Here is a 25,280-nt window from a genome sequence, read left to right as displayed (position 1 = left end):
ACAAAAAAACTTTATAAAGGATAGGTTACATAAAGAAAATGCTTTACATAGCCTAATAGTGAGAGCCATAAACAGCTTCAATCATACAGCATTCAACATCAACATTCACATTTCTAAACCTTTGCAAACAGTTATTTGCAAAACATTTTTAAAAATTCTAGCAGCTATAAAATAAATTATTTGGCTAGCTCCTTCAAAAATCTTAGGAAGAAATTTTTCTTATAAAGTTATATTTTAAAAAGCTTTCACGAGACAATTTAGTTATTTGTATAAACCACTAAATCACATTTTAAAGAATGTATTATGTAAATTTATGAATTTATGTCAAGGACTGATTCTCCCCAGCCGCCACCCGCCACCCACCAAACACACCACCACCCCTCCCACCCTATACCCCCGAAGAATCCCCAGTTCTCGGTGTTTTAAATCAGATTCTACAGTTTTTAAAAAATTGTTGGTTGATATAATGGATCCTTGCTACAGTTCTGAAACTTTGCCCTATAACAGTTAAACATCTGCTAACTACCAAGTCCCAAGTATTCCTTTGATCTCATGATTTAGAGATCTACACAAGATGATCAAAGCAACATTTCATCAGTTTTAGCACTGTAACTTGCAGTGCACAATATCTATGTTTCACCACACATAAGGAAATGAAAAAGACTTGCATTTCGATAGTGTCTTTCACAACCTCCAGACATCCAAAGTACTGTACAGCCAATAAGTACTTTTGACGTGTAGTCATTGTTGTAATGTAGGAAATATGGCAGCCGATTTGTGCACAGTGAGCTCCCGCAAACAGTAAGGTGATAATGACCAGATAATATTTTTTAATGATGTTGACTGAGGCATAAATATTCGTCAGGAATGAAGACCATGCTGAAGCATACAGAATATTTAGATTTAGATTTAGAGATACAGCACTGAAACAGGCCCTACGGCCCACCGAGTCTGTGCCGCCCATTAACCACCCATTTATACTAATCCTACACTAATCCCATATTCCTACCACATCCTCACCTGTCCCTATATTCCCCTACCACCTACCTATACTAGTGACAATTTATAATGGCCAATTCACCTGTCAACCTGCAAGTCTTTTGGCTGTGGGAGGAAACCCACGCAGACACAGGGAGAACTTGCAAATTCCACACAGGCAGTACCCAGAATTGAACCCGGGTCGCTGGAGCTGTGAGGCTGCGGTGCTAACCACTGCGCCACTGTGCCGCCCATTCAAAATCTTAATGAAAAATCCAACCAAAAGCAAATTTATTTCCTGCCAAGTGTATGGTAGTCATCCAGAACAAAAAAAGTTTAAAATATTCTGCTGAGCTTAATTTCTATTAAAGGTGAACATTAAAGCAATGAGTGCCTTTCGACCAGAAGAGTGCATTTCTGCCCACAAGCTCTGGCTTTTCAAGTTAGTGCTAATTTTTATTTATGTTCACAAGTGTCTTTTTTTCCTGTCAATTGTTCTTAATGTTAATTATTTTCTTAGTTCATCATCCAACCCTATCCACCACTAAACCCTGACCACTCTTTCACTGTTGATTCCTGTTGGCCAGGGGCTGCAAGAAGTACAGAATCTGCTGGATTGTTTGTGAACTATAGTAACCTGGAGCTCAGACACTGGCCTGTGCTGGTAAAAACCTATTTGAACTAATTAATTTATGTGACAAGACAAAGGAGAGATCACAGGAAAAGAGCCTTATTTGGACACGGTGTGATACCGGGGTCTTTGGGCCTGGGCCAATTAGGAGAAGATACGAACAAGGTGAGCAGGCTTAAACCAACCGGAAAGAGACAGCTCAGTTTTGAAGAGATAAGAAAGAGAATAAGTATAGAGATTCTTGGGCATAGAGCCAGCGAGAAACTCCGGAGATCAACCATCACGGAAGTGGAAGACCCTGCGTGAGCAATGCGGCGACGACGTAAAAGAGGGAAAAAACGGAACGCCTGGCCAGCGTCAGCTCTCCCCTTTTTCGGGTATTATCCTTTGTTTTCTGTGACTAGGTCAGGGAAAGGTCAGAAGAACCTAGTGGGTGTGCTAATTGATTCTAGCTAGCTTTGTTATTAACTGTATCACCCAGTTTGAGTTGCATGCTTTTGTCTAACCAAGTGTATAAGCCTTATTCTTACATTGTACAACAACGTGAATAACGTAAAGTGATAGTTAAAGAAAGGACTGAGTTTCCTCCTCTTTGTACTAAGCCATTAACTGTAGCCGGTGGATTCGGTGGAGGGTGGCTCTCCTGTAACCCTATATCCCAGACACCCAGCCTCAGCCTGAATTAAGAGGACTTAGTCCCACGTGACGGCCAGGATGAAGTGGGTGAAGGGAATAAAGGAGCCAAGGGGGAGTTGACTCCGCGCCACGGTTTACATTCCAATCTACAATCACCAACTTCCTTCAGGTTGTATTTTCTCACTGCACAAATCTCCTGTAGAATGGCTGAATCTGTATATCTGGATTCCCTTTGTAACCTTTAATAGGGCAATGAAAATCTAGTTCCTTTAAGTCCTCAAGCTGAGCTAACTACTATCTCTTACTTCCCTTAGCCTTTCATCTGTTGACTTTTCCAGCCTAAATATCTAATCTGACATCCAATTGATCTCTCACATCACCCCCATTGCAAAAGCTGCCTCGCAGACACTTCCTAGAACTATAAAGTTTACCACTCAGAAGGAGGCCATTAACCCATCAAGTCTATACTAGCCCTTTGCTAAACCAATCGAAAACTAATTCTACTAAACCTGTACTCACACCATATTCTTGGTACTTCCTCCAATTCAATAATTCCTCACTCTCAATGATTTTAAATTAATGTTCCCTTGACACCAACTCTATAACTAGAGGAAATAGTCTTTCCCTCTTCATTATGTCAAAACTTTGTATAATTTCAAAATTCTCCATGAAATATCCTCAGCCTTCTCTGGTCCGGTAGAAATAGCCTTGATATCTCAAGTCTCTCCTCAAAATTATAATTCCCCACCCCAGGCATCATCCTAGTGAACTCTCTATACACTCTCTATAGGTTTAATGCCCTCCTGTGTGGTAAACTTTATGGTTCTATGAAGTGTCTGCGAGGCAGCTTTTGCAATGGACAACCCGAAGCTAGACACAATACTCCAACTATGACCTAACCAATGTCTATAAATTTATCATTACTTCTTTATTCTTGTACTCTTATATCTGTTCATGGTGTTTTGCCCTAGGACAGACCCTAACTTAAGGCTCACACTTGAGATTCTTGGGCCACTATGACCGAAAAGCCATTCACCTGGTCTCTCATTATCTTTGTCAAGGTTGTAATTCTTGGAGTACCTTCTCGTAGGTGGGCTGCAACCAAATCAGAAGAGCTCCCCACAATTAAATGGGGGAAAGGACCACCTGCAATTACCCACAAGGTCAACACAGTTTTTAAAACCAGTGCTCCAATCTCCACCCTCCAGAGCTGTCTGAAGTGAGGCTTGGACCCAACCTTTCTGATTCAAAAGTGAGAATACCACCACTGAACCATTGGTCACTCCACTCAAATGTGAGTATCCCATTGGAGGCCAACCCAGCATTTAGCCTGGTTTTCACTCACTGATGCTATTGTGTGAGGGCCAAACCCTTCTGACCCAAGAGGTGGGAATTCTACGAATAAGCCAAAAGGTTCTATGTTCCTATTCATAAAACCCAAAATTCTACTGCTCTATATTATGGATTTATCTAATATAAAAGCAAAATACTGTCGATGCTGGAAATCTGAAATAAAAACTAAAAGTGCTGGAAATAGTCAGCAGGTCTGGCAGCATCTGTGGAGGGAGAAACAGAGTTAATGTTTCATGTTTGTGACCTTTCACCAGAACTGGCAAAGGTTAGAGCAAGTCAAAAGGGGAAGGGCAGGGTGGGGAGGGGAGAAAGAGCAAAAGAGAAGGTTTGTGATAGGGTGGAGGGCAGGAGAGATTAAATGACAAAGATGTCATGGAACAAAGGCAAATGGAGTGCTAATAGTTGCATTAAAAGACACAGCGTTTGTCCAGAGACAGTGTTAATGGCAGACTAATGAACAGCTCTGTTCAAAAGCAAAAACCTGAAAAACAAGTTTAAGACAGGCCCATGGTTAAAAAAATAAAATAAAATAAATTAAATTTAAAAAGGCAGTCATGCTCTGAAATTGTTGAACTCAGTGTTGAGTCCAGAAGGCTGTAGAGTGCCTAATCGGAAGATGAGGTACTGTTCCTTGAGTGTGCATTAAGGTTCACTGGAACACTGCAGCAGGTCAAGGGCAGAAATGTTGGCATGGGAGCAGGGTAGTGAATTAAAATGGCAAGCAACTGGAAGCTCGGAGTCACGGTTGCAGACTGAGTGGAGGTGTTCCGCAAAGCAATCACCCAATCTGCGTTTGGTCTCCCCAGTGTAGTGGCGACCACATTGTGAGCAGTGAATTCAGTGTACTAAACTGAAAGAAGTATAAGTAAATCACTGCTTTACCTGGAAGGAGGGTTTGGGCCCTTGGATGGCGAGGAGAGAGGAGGTAAAAGGGCAGGTATTACACCTCCTGCAATTGATGAGAAGGTGCCATGGGAAGGGGACGAGGTGTCGGGGGGGGGGGGGGGGGGGTGATGGAGGAGTGGACGAGGGTGTCACGGAGGGAATGATCCCTTCGGAATGCTGACAGGGGAGGGAGGGGAAGATGTGTTTGGTGGTGGCTGACAGGGCCCTCAACCATGTCCGACCCATTTCCCGCACTTCTGCCCACACCTCTTCTCCTCCTGCTCAGAAGCATGACAGGGTTCCCCCTGACCTCAGTTTCCACCGTACCAGCCTTCACATCCAAAGGATCATCCTCCGCCATTTCCGCCACCTCCAGCGCGATGCCCCCATCAAACACATCTTTCTCTCCCCTCCCATCGACATTCTGAAGGGATCATTCTCTCCACGACAGAAGGTTTCACCAGCCAAAGAGGCAGCAGAAATTGCTGATGATTTTGAGCTTATATGTAAGCCCAAAACCTTTGTCCATCATCCCCACAAACCTGAGAAGGTTAGAAGGTGGGAGAGTGAAAAGAAGGCAAGTAGCCAGGGACAAGAAGGGGCATCCGGAAACGCCCGGGATCTCCTCCTCAGGCCAGAAAAGAAGATGCTGAGGGTGGAAGTGAGGTCCACAAACCTGAGTGTTACCATTGTCACAATGTGCAACACCTTCGTGCTAAATGCTGGAAGTTGTGGGGTAAACTCATGGGACCTACTGGGGTACACAAAGCCAATGCAGAGAAAAGGGCCCTGATGGAGAATACGACAGATCAGGCTGTAGTTCTGACTACAGCTGTAAGGCCAAATAAAAAAACCAATGTGAGCACAGTGTTTTTGAATAAGATACCTGAGGGTTGTATGGAATTCTTGTCAAAAGGAAAGTAACTGCTTATCCCTCAAGTGAGGCAGGTAAGCCTATAGTTATAATTAGGGATACAGGAGCCACACAAACTCTTTTGCTGGGGAAAGGCATAACATTTCCACCAGACAGCGCACCGAATGCCAAGATTTTAGTGATTGGTATTGGCGGGGAGTATATACCTGTACCTATGTATCGGGTGCACCTGGAGTGTGATCTAATGTTTGGAACGGTAACTGTAGGAGTTGTCCATAGTTTGCCAGTAGACAGAGTTGACCTACTCCTGGGGAATGATTTGACCGGAGCGAAGGTAGTAGCTTCTCCAGTAGTCACGGAAAAATCAAGTGAAGTGAAGGATACAAAGCAGTAGCAGGAAAAGGTTCCAGGATTTTTTCCTTGATGTGTAGTAACCGAAGCAATGGCTAAACAAATTCCATCGTCGGAGGTAAAACTGGCACCACCGTCAGATAGTCGAATATCTGAAACTTTCTTTGGGGATTTGGATAATCCGAAGGAAATGTTTAATAGGTCTTCTCTGATCAAGGCTCAGCAAGCAGATTCAGCGTTAAATAAAGAGGCACAAATAGCTGGAACATAAGCTGAGGCAAAAGGAGATCCAGAAGCCTATTATATTAAAATTGAGATTCTGCTGAGGAAGTGGAAACCTCCTCATAGACCTGTGGACGAAGAATGGTTGGTCGCTCATCAAATAGTGGTATCACCGGGAGCTATTAAGGATAGGGCACGAAATTCCTATAGCAGGACATGCGTGGATCCGAAAGACCAAATCATGTATAAGTCGCCATTTTTACTGGCCAGGTCTTTCCAAGGATGTGATGCAATTTTGTAAAACGTGCCAAACGGTCCAGATTATGGGAAAACTGCAACCTGCATTAAACCTGCACCTCTAATTCCCAAACCAGTTTTTTGGGAACCATTTACAGGGTGTTGGTAGACTGTGTAGGACCTTTAGCGAAAACAAAAGTGGGACTCCAGTATATACTCACTACTATGGATATGGCTACTCAGTTCCCAGAGGCCATTCCCTCGAGAACAATTTCTGCTAAGATAATGGTAGAGAAGTTAACCCAGTTCTTCACTAGATATGAATTACCGATTAAGGTTTAGTCCGATCAAGGTTCCAATTTTATGTCCAAAATTTTTCAGGAAGTTATGGGAATTTGGGTATAACACAGTTCAAGTCTTCAGCATACCTCCCACAGACACAAGGAGCTTTAGAACGGTACCAGCAGACACTCAATATGATGATCAGGGCATCTTTCTTTCTTTGGCCTCCTTGTCTCGAGGGACAATGGTTAAGTGCCTAGAAGTGGTCTGTGGTTTTGGAGCAGCGCCTGGAGTAGCTATAAAGGCCAATTCCAGAGTGATAGACTCTTCCACAGGTGCTGCAGATAAAATTGGTTGTCGGGGCTGTTACACAGTTGGCTCTCTCCTTGCACTTCTGTCTTTTTTCCTGTCAACTGCTAAGTCTCTTCGACTCGCCATTGTTTAGCCCCACCTTTATGGCTGTCCGCCAGCTCTGGCGATCACTGGCAACTGACTCCCACGACTTGTGGTCAATGTCACAGGACTTCATGTCACGTTTGCAGACGTCTTTAAAGTGGAGACATGGACGGCCAGTGGGTCCGATACCAGTGACGAGCTCACTGTACAATGCATCCTTGGGGATCCTGCCATCTTCCATGCGGCTCACATGGCCAAGACATCTCAAGCGCCGCTGGCTCAGTAGGGTGTATATGTTGGGGATGTTGGCTGCCTCGAGGACTTCTGCGTTGGAGATATGGTCCTGCCACCTGATGCCAAGGATTCTTCGGAGGCAGCGAAGATGGAATAAGTTGAGACGTTGCTCTTGGCTGACATACGTTGTCCAGGCCTCGCTGCCGTAGAGCAAGGTACTGAGGACACAGGCTTGAAACACTCGGACTTTTGTGTTCCATGTCAGTGCGCCATTTTCCCACATGCTCTTGGCCAGTCTGGACATAGAAGCAGATGCCTTTCCCATGCGCTTGTTGATTTTTGCATCGAGAGACAGGTTACTGGTGATAGTTGAGCCTAGGTAGGTGAACTCTTGAACCACTTCCAGAGCGTGGTCACTGATATTGATCAGGGCATACTGACAGGACTATCCCCATGATGGGGATAAACGACTAGAATTTTGTTTGTTTGCCACTAGGGATTCACCTACTGAATCTATTGATTTTAGTCCTTTTGAATTAGTTTATGGATATGAGATAAGATGTCCGATAAAACTAATTAAAGAAAGATTTTTAGAACAGAGGGACGAGTCTTCTGGGTTAGATTATGTATCTGTGTTCTGGGAATGGCTCATGAGAGCTTGCAAAGTGGCTCAGGAACACCTTAAAGCTTCCCAAACAACCATGAAGAAATTGGTAGACAAGCATGCCAAAACCTGAACATTTCAACTCGGGGATGAGGTGTTAGTACTACTGCTTTTACAGGGTGAACTGTTGAAAGCACGGTTCAGTGGTTCACCGACGCACAGTGGCAGCAGTGTGTACCATCTACAAGATGCACTGCAGCAACGCACCAAGGCTCCTTAGACAGCACCTTCCAAACCCGCGACCTCTACCAACTAGAAGGACAAGGGCAGCAAATGCATGGGAAAACCACCACCTGCAAGTTCCCCTCCAAGTCACACACCATCCTGACTTGGAACTATATCGCCGTTCCTTCACTGTCGCTGGGTCAAAATCCTGGAACTCCCTTCCCTAACAGCACTGTGGGTGTATCTACCTCACATGGACTGCAGCGTTCAAGAAGGCAGCTCACCACCACCCTCTCAAGGGCAATTAGGGATGGGCAATAAATGGTGGCCTAGCCGACACCCACATCCCATGAATGATTAAAGTGGTCAAGAGAATTGGTGAAGTAAATTATTTGATTGACACCTCAGATCACTGGAGAAAGAATCAGCTGTGTCACACCAATATATTGAAACAGTATCATCACTGGGAGGATAGGTATGTCAGGTAGTAGGAACAGTGAAGGATGAAAAGGATAGCAAGGATGGGGTAGAAGGAGGCTTAGACAATTCTCAAATTGAACCTCCTACTATTTGGTTAGCTAATACTGAATTGTTAGGGAGATTGGACACTATGCTTTAATATTTAGATGCAGAATGACGAGAAGACCTAACAAGGCTACTCACAGCATTTAAAACAGGTCTGGGGCTAGATTTTCATCGCGCGCTTTGAACTCGGCGGCTTTCCGACATGGAAGGGGATCCGCACAGCCCCAGCGATATTACGCGCGGGGGCTGATTTAAATAGAGAGGGCAGAGTGGTTTCCCCCAATGACATAGAGGGGGTGGCTGCCACGTCCCAGGCAATGGCATCCGGCATCACAGAGCAGGCGCCAGCACCACCACGCATGTGCCGGTGCCATTTTTAAAGGGCCTTCAGCCCTTAGATGCAATTTTAACTTTTAAAGGTAAAGTATTCGGAGTTTTTAATTAACAGACAATAAAGATATAGAGGCCCTTTCCCAACCCCCCACCCCCCACAATGGTTATTTCAATGCCCGATATGACCAGGCCTTCTTGCCTACTCGAACGTCCCCCCTCCAACCTTCTAACTTTTGCCCTTCAATCCTTCCCACCATCCCCACATCCAATAGAAAGTGATTTCCCCACTCCCCCACCCCTCCCACCTTGAAAATTTTATTCCTCCTCCCTCCCAAACAGGTTCTCGCCTTGGAATTCCGTACGGAGTTCAGAAGGTGCGCGAAGGACAAACGGTGGCTGTAAAATCAGCGTGGGATGGCCGCCACCTGCAGGTAAGGTAATTTACATGTCGTTATTGCTAATCTGAATATTCAGACAAAGGGCCTGCCGCCAGGCAGCTGCACCGAGGTCCCCACGCCACCGGAAACATGTGGCAGGCCGTTCTCAATGTTGCAGGTCGAGGCGGGCCTCTCCCCGCAGACTTTTACTGAGGTCCCCCCTCCTGCCGCAACCCACGGCATCAAGGGGCTGGTAAAATTCAACTCATGATGTTGATGTAGGGGAATCTGTTCCTATAAAACAACATCCTTATCGCTTAAATCCAGAGAAATAGGCCCAGGTAAAAGCAGAAATCCAATACATGTTGGAAAACCACCTAATTGAACCCAATCAAAGCAGCTGGACTTCACCAGTGGTATTAGTGCCTAAACCTCACAGTTCAACTAGACTCTGCATAGACTACAGAAAGGTTAATGCAGTAACAAAGACAGACTCCTACCAAATACCTATGTTGGTAGACTGTATTGAGAGGGTGGACAGTGCCATGTTACTTACAAAAATAGGTTTGTTAAATGGATACTGGCAACTTCCTTTAACATCCAGAGCTAAAGAAATATTGGCCTTTGTCACACCAGTCTTTTCCAATGCTGAGTGATGCCATTCGGGGTAAAAAATGCCTCAGCAACCTTTCAGAGACTAATGAACCACATGGTAGCCAGTGTTCCTAACTGTGTAGTTTACCTTGATGATGTGCTGATATACAGTGACACTTGGAAGGACCACTTGGAACAATTAGAAGCTCTGTTTAGAAAATTACAACTGGCTTATTGTAAAGCTTGCCAAAAGTAAATCTGTGAAAGCGAGAGTGACCTCCATTGGGCATATAGTAGGGAAAGGACATGGGTTGCCAAGAACCGTGAAATTACAAGCATTGGTGGAGTACACTACCCCCAAGACAAAGCGAGAAACCATGAGGTTTTTGGGGACGTGTGGTTTCTAGCAAAAGTTTGTACCAAATTTCAATACCGTAGCTGCTCCACTGACAGATTTATTACAGAAAAAGAAAACCAAGGTAGTGTGATCAGCGGAACGCCAAGCATCTTTTGAGAAGCTGAAAGCCATTTTGATTAATGAACCAGTGTTGGCTGCTCCAAATTTCACTAAGCCCTTCAAAGTAGCAATTGATGCTAGTGACCTGGGGTGTCGGTGCAGTCTTGTTACAACAGGATAGATCAGATATAGCAAGGCCAATGGGATACTTTTCCAAAAAACTAAATCGACTCCAAAAAAAGATATTCAACAGTGGAAAAAGAAACCCTTGGACTACTATTGGCTCTTAAGCATTTTAAAGTCCGTGTCCACCCTGGTTACAGAGACACTGGCATATACTGATCATAAATCCCTAACCTTTGTGAAAAAATTCAAAAACCAGAATGCCAGACTATTCCAATGGAGTTTACAATTACAGCCCGAGCACTTGAACAATATCCACACTGAGGGACAAAATAATGATTGCAGATGCTTTATCTAGAAGCTAACTTTGCTTTGAGTTACTTGGGCTGGATTTTTCAAGCTTGTTGCCGACCTCGGCGGTGAGCTTCAAGAACTGTGCGACGCACGCACGAGATGCGCGCCGTGATATTTCGCGCGGCGGCTCATTGGGGGCAGGCGCTCCATCCCCAGCAATGGCGCTCGGCTCCACATCCATGCGCCATTTTTAAACGGCTTCAAGCCCTTCAGCGAGATTTAAATTTTTAAAGATCCCACTGTCCAATAAATGAAATTAAACTGTTAATTGCACTTTGAATCCCCTTTGCCACCCCGCAATGAGTAATCAAGATGTAAATTGTCCTCTCACCCCAATTAAAACTTTTTCAGAGATCTCAAACATTGCACCCGAACTTTACTAACTTTGACCCTGACCCCTTCCCACCATCCCGCAACCAATAGGAAGGGTTTTCTCTGTTCCCGCCCCTCGCCCTGCGCACTTCACTCATCCGCCCTCCCCACTAGTGTTGCGCCTTGGATCCCCGAACGGAGATCCAAAAGTGCGGGAGTTCCAGCAACCAGCCGGAATAGCCAACGCTAAAAGATAAATCATTAGTCACTAAGTAACATTTATTTAAATGAAGTCTCTGTCGCGGTGCGGCGGGGGGCCGCCACAAGGCCTCACCACCGCCAATAAAATGGAGCAGGGCCTTGCCGGCGTTGAGGCCCATTGCAGATCTCTACCGGAGGTATTTTCCAGGCCCCCCCACCATGACCCCTGACGTCGGGGGGCTGATAAAATTCAGCCCATCTAAGTGCAGAGATGGTACAAAGCAGAACTGAATTAGCTACAAGAAAAGAGTGAATGAGTGTGTTTTAAAATTTTTCATTTTTTTTTCATACATTGAAATGAAATGCATTTAAAAATGGCATTTCATTTCTCCAAGGATGGAGGTGTTAAGAAAGTACCTCTGTGTTTTGCTAAATATATTTCAGGAGGATTCATTTTTGAAAGATTGAATAAATGTTAAACTTTGGGGTTTTCAAAGGGGGTCATGTATAAGCCACTTGACTTCTTTAAAATTCATTCATGGGATGTGAGCGTCGCTGGCCAGGCCAGCATTTATTGCACATCCCTAACGGCCCTAGAGAAGATGGTGGTGAGCTGCCTTCTTGAACTGCTGCAGTCCATGTGGGGTAGGTACACCCACAGTGCTGTTAGGAAGGGAGTACCAGGATTTTGACCCAGCGACAGTGAAGGAACGGCGATATAGTTACAAGTCAGGATGATGTGTGACTTGCAGGGGAACTTGCAGATGGTGGTATTCCCATACATTTACTGCCTTGGTCCTTCTAGGTGATAGAGGTTGTGGGTTTGGAAGGTGCTGTCTAAGGAGCCTTGGTGTGTTGCTGCAGTGCATCTTGTAGATGGTACACACTGCTGCCACCGTGCACCGGTGGTGGAGGGAGTGAATGTTTGTAGATGGGGTGCCAATCAAGTGGGCTGCTTTGTCCTGGATGGTGTCGAGCTTCTTGAGTGTTGTTGGAGCTGCACACATCCAGGCAAGTGAAGAGTATTCCATCACACTCCTGACTTGTGCCTTGTAGGTGATGGACAGGCTTTGGGGAGTCAGGAGGTGAGTTACTCGCTGCAGGATTCCCAGCCACTGATCTGCTCTTGTAGCCATGGTATTTATATGGCTACTCCAGTTCAGTTTCTGGTCAATGGTAGCGCCTAGAATTCTGATAGCGGGGTATTCAGCAATGGTAATGCCACTGGATATCATGGGGAGATGGTTAGATTCTCTCCTGTTGGGGATGGTCATTGCCTGGCACTTGTGTGGCACAAATGTTACTTGCCACTTATCAGCCCAAACCTGGATATTGTCCCGGTCTTGCTGCATTTCTACACGGACTGCTTCAGTATCTGAGGGGTCGCGAATGGTACTGAACATTGTGCAATCATCAGCGAACATCCCCACTTCTGACCTTATGACTGAAGGAAGGTCATTGATAAAGAAGCTGAAGATGGTTGGGCCTAGGACACTACCATGAGGAACTCCTGCAGTGATGTCCTGGAGCTGAGATGATTGACCTCCAACAACCACAATCATCTTCCTTTGCGCTAGGTATGACTCCAACCAGTGGAGAGTTTTCCCCCTGATTCCCATTGACTCCAGTTTTGCTACGGCTCCTTGATGCCATACTCGGTCAAATGCTGGCTTGATGTCAAGGACAGTCACTCTCACCGCCTCTCTTGAGTTCAACTTTTTTGTCCATGTTTGAACCAAGGCTGTAATAAAGTCAGGAGCTGAGTGGCCCTGGCGGAACCCAAACTAAGCATCACTGAGCAGGTTATTGCTGAGCAAGTGCCCCTTGATGACACCTTTCATCACTTTACTGATGATTGAGAGTAGACTGATGGGGCGGTTATTGGCCAGGATGGACTCGTCCTGCTTTTTGTGGACAGAACATACCTGGGCAATTTTCCATCTTGCCGAGTAGATTTCAGTGTTGTAGCTGTACTGCAACAGCTTGGCTAGGGGCGCGGCAGGTTCTGGAGCACCAGAATATTGTCAGGACCCATAGTCTTTGCAGTATCCAGTGTCTTCAGTCGTTTCTTGATATCACGCGAAGTGAATCAAATTGGTTGAAGTCTGGTATCTGTGATGCTGGGGATTTCAAGAGGAGGCTGAGATGGATCATCAACTCGCCACTTCTGGCTGAAGACTGTTGCAAATGCTTCAGCCTTCTCTTTCGCACTGATGTGCGGGCTCCCCCATCGTTGAGGATGGGGATATTTGTGGAGCCACCTCCTCCAGTTCGTTGTTTAATTGTCCACCACCATTCACGGCTGGATGTGGCAGGACTGCAGTGCTTAGATCTGATCAGTTGGTTACTGGATTGCTTAGCTCTGACTATCGCAGTTTGGCACACAAGTAGTCCTGTGTTGTAGCTTCACCAGGTTGACACCTCATTTTGAGGTATGCTTGGTGCTGATCCTGGCATGCCCACCTACACTCTTCATTGAACCAGGGTTGGTCTCCTGGCTTGATGATAATGGTAGTGTGGGGGATATGCCGGGCCATGAGGTTACAGAATGTGGTTGAGTACAATTCTGCTGCTGCCGATGGCCCACAGTGCCTCATGGATGCCCAGTTTTGCATTGCTCGATCTGTTCAAAATTTATCCCATTTAGCACAGTGGTAGTGCCACACAACACGATGGAGGGTATCCTCAATGCGAAGGCGGGACTTCGTCTCCACAGGGACTTTGTGGTGGTCACTCCTACCAATATTGTCCTGGACAGATGCATCTGCGGCAGGCAGATTGGTGAAGACGAGGTCAAGTATGTTTTTTCCTCTTGGTGGTTCCCTTACCACCTGCCGCATCCCCAGTCTAGCAGCTATGTCCGTTAGGACTCGGCCAGCTCTGTCAGTGGTGGTGCTGCCGAGCCACTACTGGTGATGGACATTGAAGTCCCCCAACCAGAGTAAATTCTGCGCCCTTGCCACCCTCAGTGCTTCCTCCAAGTGGCGTTCAACATGGAGGAGTACCGACACATCAGCTGAGGGAGGGCGGTAGGTGGTAATCAGCAGGAGGTTTCCTTGCCCATGTTTGACCTGATGCCATGAGACTTCATGGCATCCGGAGTTGATGTTGAGGACACCAAGGGCAACTCCCTCCCGACTCTATACAACTGTGCCGCCACCTCTGCTGGGTCTGTCCTGCTGGTGGGACTGGACAGACCCAGGGATGGTGATGGCAGTGTCTGGGACATTGTCTGAAAGGCATGATTCTGTGAGTATGACTATGTCAGGCTGTTGCTTGACTAGTCTGTGGGACAGCCCCCCTCAGCTTTGGCACAAGCCCCCAGATGAGAGCGAGGAGGACTTTGCAGGGTCAACAGGGATGGGTTTGCCATTGTCGTTTCTGATGCCTAAGTCGATGCCAGGTGATCTGCCGGTTTCGTTCTAAAACAGTCCCTGGAAATGTTTTTTGAAAGGGGTCACAAGCCTTTCCAGGAAACCACCTGACTTCCAACAACAATAAGCCTTTCCACGAAACCACATGACTTCTATCTCAACAAACAGAGAACTTTGGACACCTGGAGAAGTTGTTTATTTGGAAGTGACAGGTCAAGACTGATGGAGTTCAAAAGGTTTTCGTCCTGTTGTCAGATTTAATTTTGAATTGTTTTGATGGGGTTGAACTGTATAAAAAGGGAGAAAACTTTCAAGGAGAGAAGAGAAGTTCCAAGGAGATAAGGAGAATTCCCAAGGAAGGTGAGTAGACTGCAACCCAGCTCAGCATTCCAGCACCTCTCCAAAAGACCCTGAGAACTCCATTGTGTCAACTCATCTCGGTTCCTGTCTTTGAATAAAAGCCTGTAAAATTAATTTTCAACACCGCCTGAAAAGAGCTGTTCTAAAGGATCCCAGTGACCTGTCTAATTGTACTTGGAGGCCAGACTGTATGCCAGTTTTGGAACGCAACATATCTCATCTGCTGTTTCTTCAGGAATGAGCAAGTATTCAGCCCAAGTGTTTTTTGTCTGTAATAGAGCTCTAAAAACAAAAATCCCTTTCCTTTTCTGGTTAACTGGTGTATGCGTGAGTGTGAGAGGCTAAGGTAAAAAGGAACTTTAATATTTCAATCTCTGTGTTTATGCTTTACTTCATTACTGTTTAAGACTTGTTTTATAATAAACTTATAATTTTGTTGTTTATTAAAGAAACATGGCTGTTGTGTTTTATTCTGGGATAAAAAATAGAGTCTTTTGTTATCAGTAAGTAGGAAAGCAATTAAATATATGTTATGACCCGTGGAGAAGTGGAACTACAATAAACATTGCACTCCTCCCACCTCATTCGTAACAACATATAGACTAGAAAATCAGATGGGCAAAGGTAGCCTAGATGAGGAGTTCATAGAATGATTTCAGGATAGTTTCTTAGAACAGCACGTTCTGGAACCAACCAGAGAGCAGGCTATACTAGACCTGTATTGTGCAATGAGATAGGATTCATTAATGACCTCATAGTGAAGGCACCCCTGGGCAGCAGCGATCATAATATGATTGAATTTTACATTCAGTTTGAGGGAGAGAAGAATGGGTCTAAGACTAGTATTTTAAACTTAAACAATGGCAATTATGAGGGCATGAAAACAGAGCTAGCAAAAATGATTTGGCAAAGTAGGTTAAGGGATAGGTCAATAGAGATGCAGTGGCAAACACTTAAAGGGATTTTTCAGAATACATAGAATAGATATATTCCAACAAGAAAGAAAAATTCCAAGAGGAGGACCCACCATCCGTGGTTAACTAAAAAGTCAAAGATAGTAACAAACTTAAAGAAAAAGCATATAATTGCACAAAGATGGGTGGCAGGTCAGAAGGTTGGACAGAATATCAAAATCAGTAAAGAACGACCAAAAGATAAATAAGGAGGGAAAAATAAGAGTACAAGAGAAAGCTGGCGAGAAATGTAAAATCAGGTAGTAAGAGTTTCTATAGATATTTAAAAAAGAAAAGAGTTAAGAAAGTTAGTGTTGATCCCATAGAAAGTGAGTCTGGGGAATTAATAAGGGAAAATAAGGAGATGGCAGATGAAGTGAACAGGTATTTTACATCGGTCTTCACTACAGAGGATATAAGTAACATCCCAGAAATAGCTGTAAATCAGGAAATGGAAGGGAGGGAAGAAAATTACAATCACCAGGCAAGTGGTATTGAGCAAATTGTTGGAGCTGCAGGCTGACAAGTCCCCGGGTCCTTATGGACTTCACCCTAGGGTCTTAAAAGCAATGGCTAGTGAGATAGTTTATGTGTTGGTTTTAATTTTCCAAAATTCCCTAGATTCGGGGAAGGTTCCATTAGTTTAGAAAATAGCAAATGTAACTCCTTTATTCAAAAAAGGAGGGAGACAGAAAGCAGGAAACTACAGGTCAGTTAGCTGAACATTTGTCACAGGGAAAATATTAGAAGCTATTATTAAAGACATTATAGCAGGGCAGTTCAAAACATTCAAGGTAACCAGGCAAATTCAAAATGGTTTTCTGAAAGGGAAATCATAGTTAACCAAATTATTGAAGTTCTTTGAAAAGGTAACATTGCTGTGGATAAAGAGGAACCGGTGAATGTATTGTACTTAGATTTCCAGAAGGCATTTGATAAGGTGCCACATCAAAGGTTATTGCAGAAAATAAAAGTTCATTTTGTAGGGGGTGACATTTTAGCTTGGATAGAAGATTGACTAGCTAACAGGAAACAAAGAGTAGGCATAAATGGGTCATTTTATGGTTGGCAGTATGTAACGAGTGCCGCAGGGATCAATGCTGGTCCTCAACTTTTTACAATTTATATCAATGACTTGGATGAAGGGACTGAAGGTATGGTTGCTAAATTTGCTGATGACACAAAGATAGGTAGGAAAGTAAGTTGTGGAGAGGACCTATGGAAGCTACAAAGGAATCTAGATAGGTTAAGTGAGTGGGCAAAGATCTTGCCAATGGAGTATAATGTGGGAAAATGGGAAAATGTGAAATTGTCCGTTTTGGCAGGAAGAATAAAAAAGCATATTATCTAAATAGTGAGAGATTGCAAAGCTCTGAAATGCAGAAGGATCTGGGTGTCCTAGTGCATGAATTGCAAAAGGTTCGTATGCAGGTTCAGCAAGTAATTAGGAAAGCTAATAGAATGTTATCAGTTAGTTATTGCGAGGGAAACTGAATACAAAAGTAGGGAGGTTATGCTTCAGTTATACAGGGCATTGGTGAAACCATATCTGCAGTACTGTGTACAGTATTGGTCTCTTTATTTAAGGATGTAAATGAGTTGGAAGAAGTTCAGGGAAGGTTTGCTAGACTAATACCTGGAATGGGCGGGTTGTCTTATGAGGAAAGGTTGGACAGGCTAGGCTTGTATCCACTGAGGGGTCTTGACAGGGTGGATGTGGAAAGGATGTTTCCTCTTGTGGGAGAATCTAGAACTAGAGATCACTGTTTAAAAATAAGGGGTCGTTAATTTGAGACAGAGATGAGGAGAATTTTTTTCTCTCAGAGGGTCGTGAGGCTTTGGAATTCTCTTCCTCAAAAGGCAGTGGAAGCATTGTTTTTGAATATTTTTAAGGCAGAGGTAAATAAATTCTTGATAAGTAAGGGGCTGAAAGCTTATTGGGGGTAGGCGGGAATGTGGAGTTGAGGTTACAATCAGATCAGCCATGATCTTATTGAAGGGTGGAGCAGGCTTGAGGGGCCGAGTGGCCTTCTCCTGCTCCTAATTCGTATGTTCGTATGAAAGGTTGCAAAGATGGGAACCTGTTTTGAAAGGTGAGGTTTGCGGAGAAGTAAAAGGCCAACAGGATCACCAGGGATCACCTTATTCATGGACATCCGGGTCAAAAATGCTTGGAGAAGTGAGCAAAGAGGTCATCTACTTTAAGAAAGGTCTGGGAGATCCAACCCATTTCAACTGGAAGGAGTTTGGGACTTTTAACCACAAAGATTTTACCATTAAGGAGGACTGTGTAATGTATAAGTGTGATGTTGACATGTTTTTATAAGTAAAGAAAATACCTTTCCTTGTACTTTGGCGGTATCAGCTACTTACACAGTGCTATTTAGTTAATGGGGATTTATTTTAGTTTAGTTGTTATAATAAGTCTTCAAACACGAAATCTCGTTGTGTAATTCTTTGAATTGCCATGGGGAGTTCATATCTCGTATTTTAATATTAACGGTTTCACTGAGGTCGTAACAAAATGGGGGCTCAGGTCCAGAATACGAATTCAGAAATGGATTTGCAGGAATTCCCTAGAATTAAAGAAAAAAGATTTCACATTGACTTTGGCTGGGTTCAGTGAGAAATCAACATGAGTACCATTAATGTACAAGAATTTGTGAACAGACTCTCAGTATATTGCAGCAGTTGAGAAAGGTCGATTTGGTTACACTAGCAGCACACGTGGGGGTTAGTATAAGCCCAGCGGCTAGGAAAGTGCAGATAATCCAATAATTGTTTCCTTGCTTAAAGCTGGCGAAAGAATAGGATACATCCGCAAGTGTTCAGGTGGAGGTAGCCAAAATCGAGTTCGAGAAGCTGAGATTGGAAAGAGAAAAGGAAAGAGAGGAAAAAGAGAGACAGGAAGTCCTGCCTAATGGAGCTGCCGGCCAATCAGTGGACCGGCAGCTCTTAGTTCCAGCAGTGCCACTGGGAGCAGTGGCCACTGCTGGGACCGCAGCCCAGCTTCACAAAGAAGAGGGAGGATAGCCCCGGGAAAAGGTAAGTTTTCGGGCCCGGCCGATCACCCCCAGTGAGGCAGGTAAGCCAATTGCGCTGCTTAGAGATACAGGGGTATCCCAGTCATTAATGGTAGCAAAGGATGTAGAGTTTTCCCTAAGTAGTGCCATGAATGCAAAAGTCATAGTGCAGGACATTGAAGGGGGCTATTTATCCATTCTATTGCATAAGATTAATTTTCAATGTGATTTAGTTACTGGTACACTAACAGTGGGAATCGTCTCTGATTTGCATATTGAATGGGTGGATTTGTTGCTAGAGAATGACTTAGCTGGGGATAAGGTATTGGCATCTGCAGTAGTTTCGGAAAAGCCAGTTGATGTTGCTGAAATGGAGGTTTTGCGGGAGGAATTACCTGGAATATTCCCAGATTGTGTGGTGACAAGACCCTATGATCATAAGATTAAACATGATGAGGAGGATTCAGTTGTTGTGGAGGACAATTTGGGTGTTTGGTTAGTTGAAATGTTTTTCAAGGATTTGGATGGGGATGTTGGTGAAAACATCCTCTCTGGCCACAGGAGAGATACCAGAGGACTGGAGGACAGCGAATGTGGTGCCATTATTCAAGAAGGGATAAACCAGGTAATTACAGGCTGGTGAGTCTAACATTAGTGGTTGGGAAAATATTGGAAAAAATTCTGAGGGACAGGATTAATCTCCACTTGGAGAGGCAGGGGTTAATCAGGGATAGTCAGCTTTGTCAGGGGAGATCATGTCTAACTAACTTGATTGAATTTTTCGAGGTGGTGACCAGATGTGTAGATGAGGGTAAAGCAGTTGATGTAGTCTACATGGACTTCAGTAAGGCTTTTGATAAGGTCCTACATGGGAGATTAAGAAGGTAAGAGTCCATGGGATCCAGGGTAATTTGGCAAAGTAGATCCAAAATTGGTTTAGTGGCAGGAAACAGAGGGTAATGGTCGAGGGTTGTCTTTGCAAGTGGAAACCTGTGACCAGTGGTGTACCACAGAGATTGGTGCTGGGACCCTTGCTGTTTGTAGTGTACATTAATGATTTAGACATGAATATAGGAGGTATGATCAGTAATTTGCAGATGACACGAAAATTGGTGGTGTCGAAAATAGTGAGGAGGAAAGCCTTAGATTACAGGATGATATAGATGGCTGGTAAGATAGGTGAAGCAGTGGCAAATGGAATTTAATCCTGAGAAGTGTGAGGTGATGCATTTTGGGAGGACTAACAAGGCAAGGGAATATACAACGGATGGTAGGACCCTAGGAAGTACAGAAGGTCAGAGGGATCTTGATGTACTTGTCCATAGATCACTGAAGGCAGCAGCACAGGTAGATAAAGTGGTTAGGAAGGCAGATGGATTCTTGCCTTTAAAAGCTGAGGCATAGAATATAAGAGCAGGGAGGTTATGATGGAGCTGCATAAAACGCTAGTTAGGCCATAGTTGGAGTACTGTGTACAGTTCGGGGCACCACACTATAGAAAGGATGTGATTGCACTGGAGGGGGTGCAGAGGAGATTCACCAGGATGTTGCCTGGGCTGGAGCATTTCAGCTATGAAGAGAGACTGGATAGGCCAGGTTTGTTTTCCTTGGAGCAGAAAAGGCTGAGGGGGGACCTGATTGAGGTATACAAAATTATGAGGGGCATTGATAGGTTAGATAGGAAGAAACTTTTTCCCTCGGTCATTAACCAGGGGGCATAGATTTAAGGTAAGTGGTAGGAGGTTTAGAGGGGATTTAAGGAGAAGAAATTTCACCCAGAGGGTGGTTGGAATCTGGAACACACTGCCTGAAGAGGTGGCAGAGGCAGGAACCGTCACAACATTCAAGTGCTTATCTAAATACTTAAATGTTGTTAAATGCTATGGTGCTACAAGTGCTCATCTAAATACCTCTTAAAAATGCAATAGCATACAAGGCTATGGGCCACATGCTAGAAAATGGGATTAGAATAGTTAGCTGCTTGATGGCTGGCATGGACACGATGGGTAGAAGGGCCTGTTTCTGTGCTGTATAACTCTAAGACTCTAAAAAGGCTCCAAGTCTAAAAATGGTGAATTGTTTAACAGATCATCTTTGATTGAGGTACAACAGGCAGACCCTGACTTAAAAAGTTTGTCTCAGACAGCGTATTCTGAGGCAGAAGCTGAAAAGGTCCCCGAGTGCTTATATGTTAGGAATGACATTCTAATGAGAAAGTGGAGAGCTCCCCAGGACCTGCTGGTGAGAATTGGGCTATAGTTCATCAGGTTACTCCCCCAGGGTACCGTAATGAAATTTTGAGAATTGCCCCTGAGATTCCAGTGGCAGGTCTTGTGGGTATTAAAAAGACTCAGGCCAGGATAAGACAGCATTTTTATTGGCCAGGCTTGCATCAGGATGTGGTTGAATTTTGCAGAACTTGCCATACATATCAGGTAGTTGGGAAGACAGCCTTCGATTAAACCAGTCCCATTGATACCGATACCTGCTTTTGATGAACCATTTAGTAGGGTTCTTGTGGATTGTGTCGGACCGTTACCCACAATTAAGTCAGGTCACAAGTTTCTCCTAACCATCATGGATTTGCCCACTAAATTTCCAGAGGCAATACCTTTGAGAAAGATCACAGCAAAAGTTGTGATTGAGGGGTTAATTCAGTTTTTCACTAGATATGGATTGCCAAAAGAAATTCAGTCGGACCAGCGATCAAATTTCATGTCAGGGGTACTTCAAGAGGTTTTTGTGCAATTTGGGAGTGAGACAGCTCAAATTGTCCACTTATCACCCGCAGTCACAAGGTGCTTTGGAAAGGTATCACCAAATCCTAAGAAGTATGGTAAAGGCCTATCGGTTTGAGTATCCTCATGATTGGGATAAGGGGATATTTTTTTGTTATTTGCCACCAGGGACACACCAATTGAGTCCACTAGTATCAGTCCATTTGAATTGATCTATGAGCATAAGGTTAGTGGCCCCTTTAAACTCATTAAGGAGAGATTTTTAGCACAGAACGAGGAAACTCCTCTCTTAGAATATGGCCAGAATCTTATGCCCCCACGCAGGAGTGGGCTGCTGGCGGGGGGGGGGGGGGGGGGGTGCTGTAAAATTGAGTGGGAGGCGGGGGGTGCCGTTCCCAATGCCTTCCGGCCCCCTCTGCAGTTTTACCAGGGACCTCCTTGCGGGCTGGGGGGTCCCTCTTGATCAGGCATCCTGTGCCTCATGGAGGGACCCCCCCTGAAGGGCCAACTGCCCCCACTGAAATAAAGTCCTCCCCTCTCCCAAACGAGCCCTCTTGCCTTGTCAGGGCCCGGCCGATTGTCCCCGAAGCCCCAAAAACTTACATTTCTTCCAAGGCTGGCATCCACGAACCTGTTGTGGCTAGATGCAGTTCCAGCAGTGGCCACCGTTCCCGGTGGTGCTGCTGGGACTGAGAGCTGCTGGCCTGCTGATTGCCTGGCATCTCTTCGAGGTGGGACTTCCTGCCTCAGGGAGGTGAAAGTCCCGCCCAAGTCCAATTAAGGGCCTGGGCCACATAAAATCCTGGCGTGGCTCCCAGGGCCGGTGGTGGTGGGCCCACCCCCGACTTTTTGGCTAGTGGGCAGGGTCTCCCGCCAGCCGTAAAATTCCAGCCAATGTGTCAGAGTTTAGAGAGAAACTCACAAAAGCTTGTGGAATGGCCAGAGAACATCTCAAGATTTCTCAGCAATTGATGAAAACCCAAGCAGAAATAACAGTTAAGGCAAGCAATTTGCAGCCTGGAGACAAAGCGTTAGTTTTGTGACGTTTGCCTGGGGAGCTAGGTTCAGTGGACCTTACTTCATTAAGAGGAAACTTAGTGAGGTAAACTATTTGCTTAGTACCCCAGACAGATGGAAAAGTCAAAGGGTGTGTCACATGAATATGATGAAAAGGTACTATGACTGTGAACCTGGTCAGTTAGTAAATGGATGCCAAAAAAACAGAAGAGAAGAATAAGGAGAGTGTTACTTGTAATGAACTGGATGAAGGGTCAGAGACTGAGAACTCTCAGATTCCCTGCAGTGAAACTGACAAACACAAATGTGTTAGAAAATTTAGATACTGTTCTACACTATCTTTCTAAACAGCATAAAAGGGGAATAGTGAGCTGTTCAAAGAGTTTAAAGCAATATGTGCAGATACGCCAGGTCGAACTCCTCTGGTTATTCATGGGGTTGATGTAGGGACAGCTAAACCCATTAAACAGAACCCTTATCGACTCAATCCTGATAAATTGGCTCAGGTAACAGAGGAGGCTCAATATATGCTAATGAATGATATAGATGAACCCGTTCTAGTGGTACCAAATTTTGGCAAGCCCTTTAAAATAGCTATTGATGCCAGTAATGTAGGAGTAGCAGCAATGTTACTCCAGGATAATGATACTGATATTTAACGACCAGTCAGTTATTTTCCCAGAAAACTCGATAAGTACCAGAAGAAGTACTCCACTAATGAAAAGGAGGCTTTAGGTCTTGCTTTGGCTAACATTTTGAAGTATATATCAATAATGGCCAAGGAGAAATAACCGTTTACACCGATCATAATCCATTAAGGTTTTTAGAAAAGTTCAAAACCAAGAACGCCAGATTATTTTGGTGGAGTTTAATGTTATAACCATTCACCCTAAAGATTATACATGTCGCAGGAAAGAGCAATGTAATTGCCGATGCTCAATCCAGAATTTAAAGAAAGGGCATAATGGAAGAAAGCAACTCAGATATAAAATATTGTTGTTCCCTGTGTAAAGTGTAAAATATTAATAATGGAAATGTTTGCAATGTTATATGTGGGTAATGCTGTAGAAAAATCATTACTACGATAATTAATTTTCTATTTTTGCAGGGGAAGTGTTTTGAATGTTGGATTTTGTCACATGATTATGCTTTAAATCTGTGATTTTTAAAAGTTTAAGATAGAGTCAACGAAGTCAGGTGATCTCACATCAACTCTGCTTAGAGATAAGGCAAGAGTCTTGGTTACCAGGACAACAAAGATCCCAGACTAAAGACTTTTTTTTGAAAAGCAGAGACTGCAGAGGTATAACAACTGAAGGACAATGGGTTTCACCCTCCCACATTTTCAGATCGTAAACTAGGAGTCAGTTTTTTTTAAATTTTAAAATGTTTTATTTTCAATCTTCATTAATATACTGAAAAGTTTAAGATCTTGATCTCTCCTTCTTGCCTTTGTACAGGGCCAACAGAGATACGTTGGCGACCTTCACCACGCTCTGAGAACATAAATGTGCATGGCAGCTGCTAACACCTGGAAACCACAGAAAGCCTGGGTGGCTCTGCTGTAGCCAGATTTTGTGGACTTTGAATATTGGAAAAGGACAATGGGCTATTGACGTTTGATTCCAAATAAAATTCAACAGATTTTTCTGAAGGCAGACAGGCTGTAAGAAAGATGACAGCAGTGGCAGCCCAACAGAAGTCTGTAAACAAGACCAGTAAAGCAGCCTCAAGGGAGAGCGAGAAAGGGAAAACCTGCTCACAGAGAAGACTGATACAGTGAAAGGCTGCGAAGACATGAACCTGTTTTGAAAGTTGAGGTTTGCAGAGAAGTAAAAAGCCCAACAAGATTGCCAGAGAATGCCTCATTCACAGACTTCCCAGATTGAAAATGCTTGGAGAAGTGAGGAAAGAAGACATTGACTTTGAGAAAGGTCTAGGAGATCCAATCCATTGCAACTGGAAGGAGTTTGGGACATCTAACCACAAAGATTTAACCATCAACGAGGACCTAACGTAGAAGTGCTTAGTTAATGGGGATTTCTTTTAGTTTGGTTGTTGTAATCTAAGTCTTAAAATGTGAAATCTTGTTGTGTAATTCTTTAACTTGGTCAGGGAGGTTCATATCCTGTATTTTAACATTAACGGTTTCATTGAGGTTCTACTCAATTAGTTCATACCTTGTATTTTAATGTTAATGGTCTCACTGAGGTCATAATAAAGAGTAATAGAAAAAGGAAGAAACAAACTCCAGGAGTCCCATTTCATTATTGTCAAATTCTAACATTCACAACCCAGTGGTACCAAAACCGACAAATGTCCCCAAATGCAGCTAGATCACATTACATCTCGCCTCTACTGCTAAATACTAGATATTTATCTGCAATTGGTGTATCTTGCATACCCTTTTGCTCTGTATTTTCAGCTTTGAAAATGGTAAGGGATTAAAACTGAATAGAATTAAATAGTCAAGAAATATATATATAAATATATACATAAAATATAAAGGCCACTCGTACCAATTTTTTAAATAATGCACAAAAATTGTGAAATGCATTTTCTACAAAACAGTAAAAATCTCATTATACATTTTTGGAAGATAATACAATTTGACTTATTCAGTCATGGTAA

At 44.0% G+C, this 25,280-nt stretch overlaps 1 protein-coding gene and 1 long non-coding RNA gene across 11 annotated transcripts in view; one reads left to right on the top strand and one right to left on the bottom strand.

Moving 5' to 3' along the window:
* Window positions 1-25,280, bottom strand: part of LOC137370030 (ATP-binding cassette sub-family C member 9-like) — a 363,176-nt gene that overhangs the window by 210,828 nt on the left and 127,068 nt on the right. The window lies entirely within an intron of this gene.
* On the top strand, window positions 1,561-24,898 carry LOC137370036 (uncharacterized). The gene is made up of 3 exons (XR_010975067.1): window positions 1,561-1,774; window positions 3,307-3,539; window positions 24,110-24,898. It is a non-coding gene; the product is annotated as an uncharacterized lncRNA (long non-coding RNA).

This window comes from Heterodontus francisci, chromosome 5 (assembly GCF_036365525.1).
Source record: "Heterodontus francisci isolate sHetFra1 chromosome 5, sHetFra1.hap1, whole genome shotgun sequence".
In the NCBI taxonomy this organism is placed as follows: Eukaryota; Metazoa; Chordata; class Chondrichthyes; order Heterodontiformes; family Heterodontidae; genus Heterodontus; species Heterodontus francisci.
Note: the sequence above shows the minus strand (reverse complement) of the source record. Positions and strands in the feature narration are given on the sequence as shown.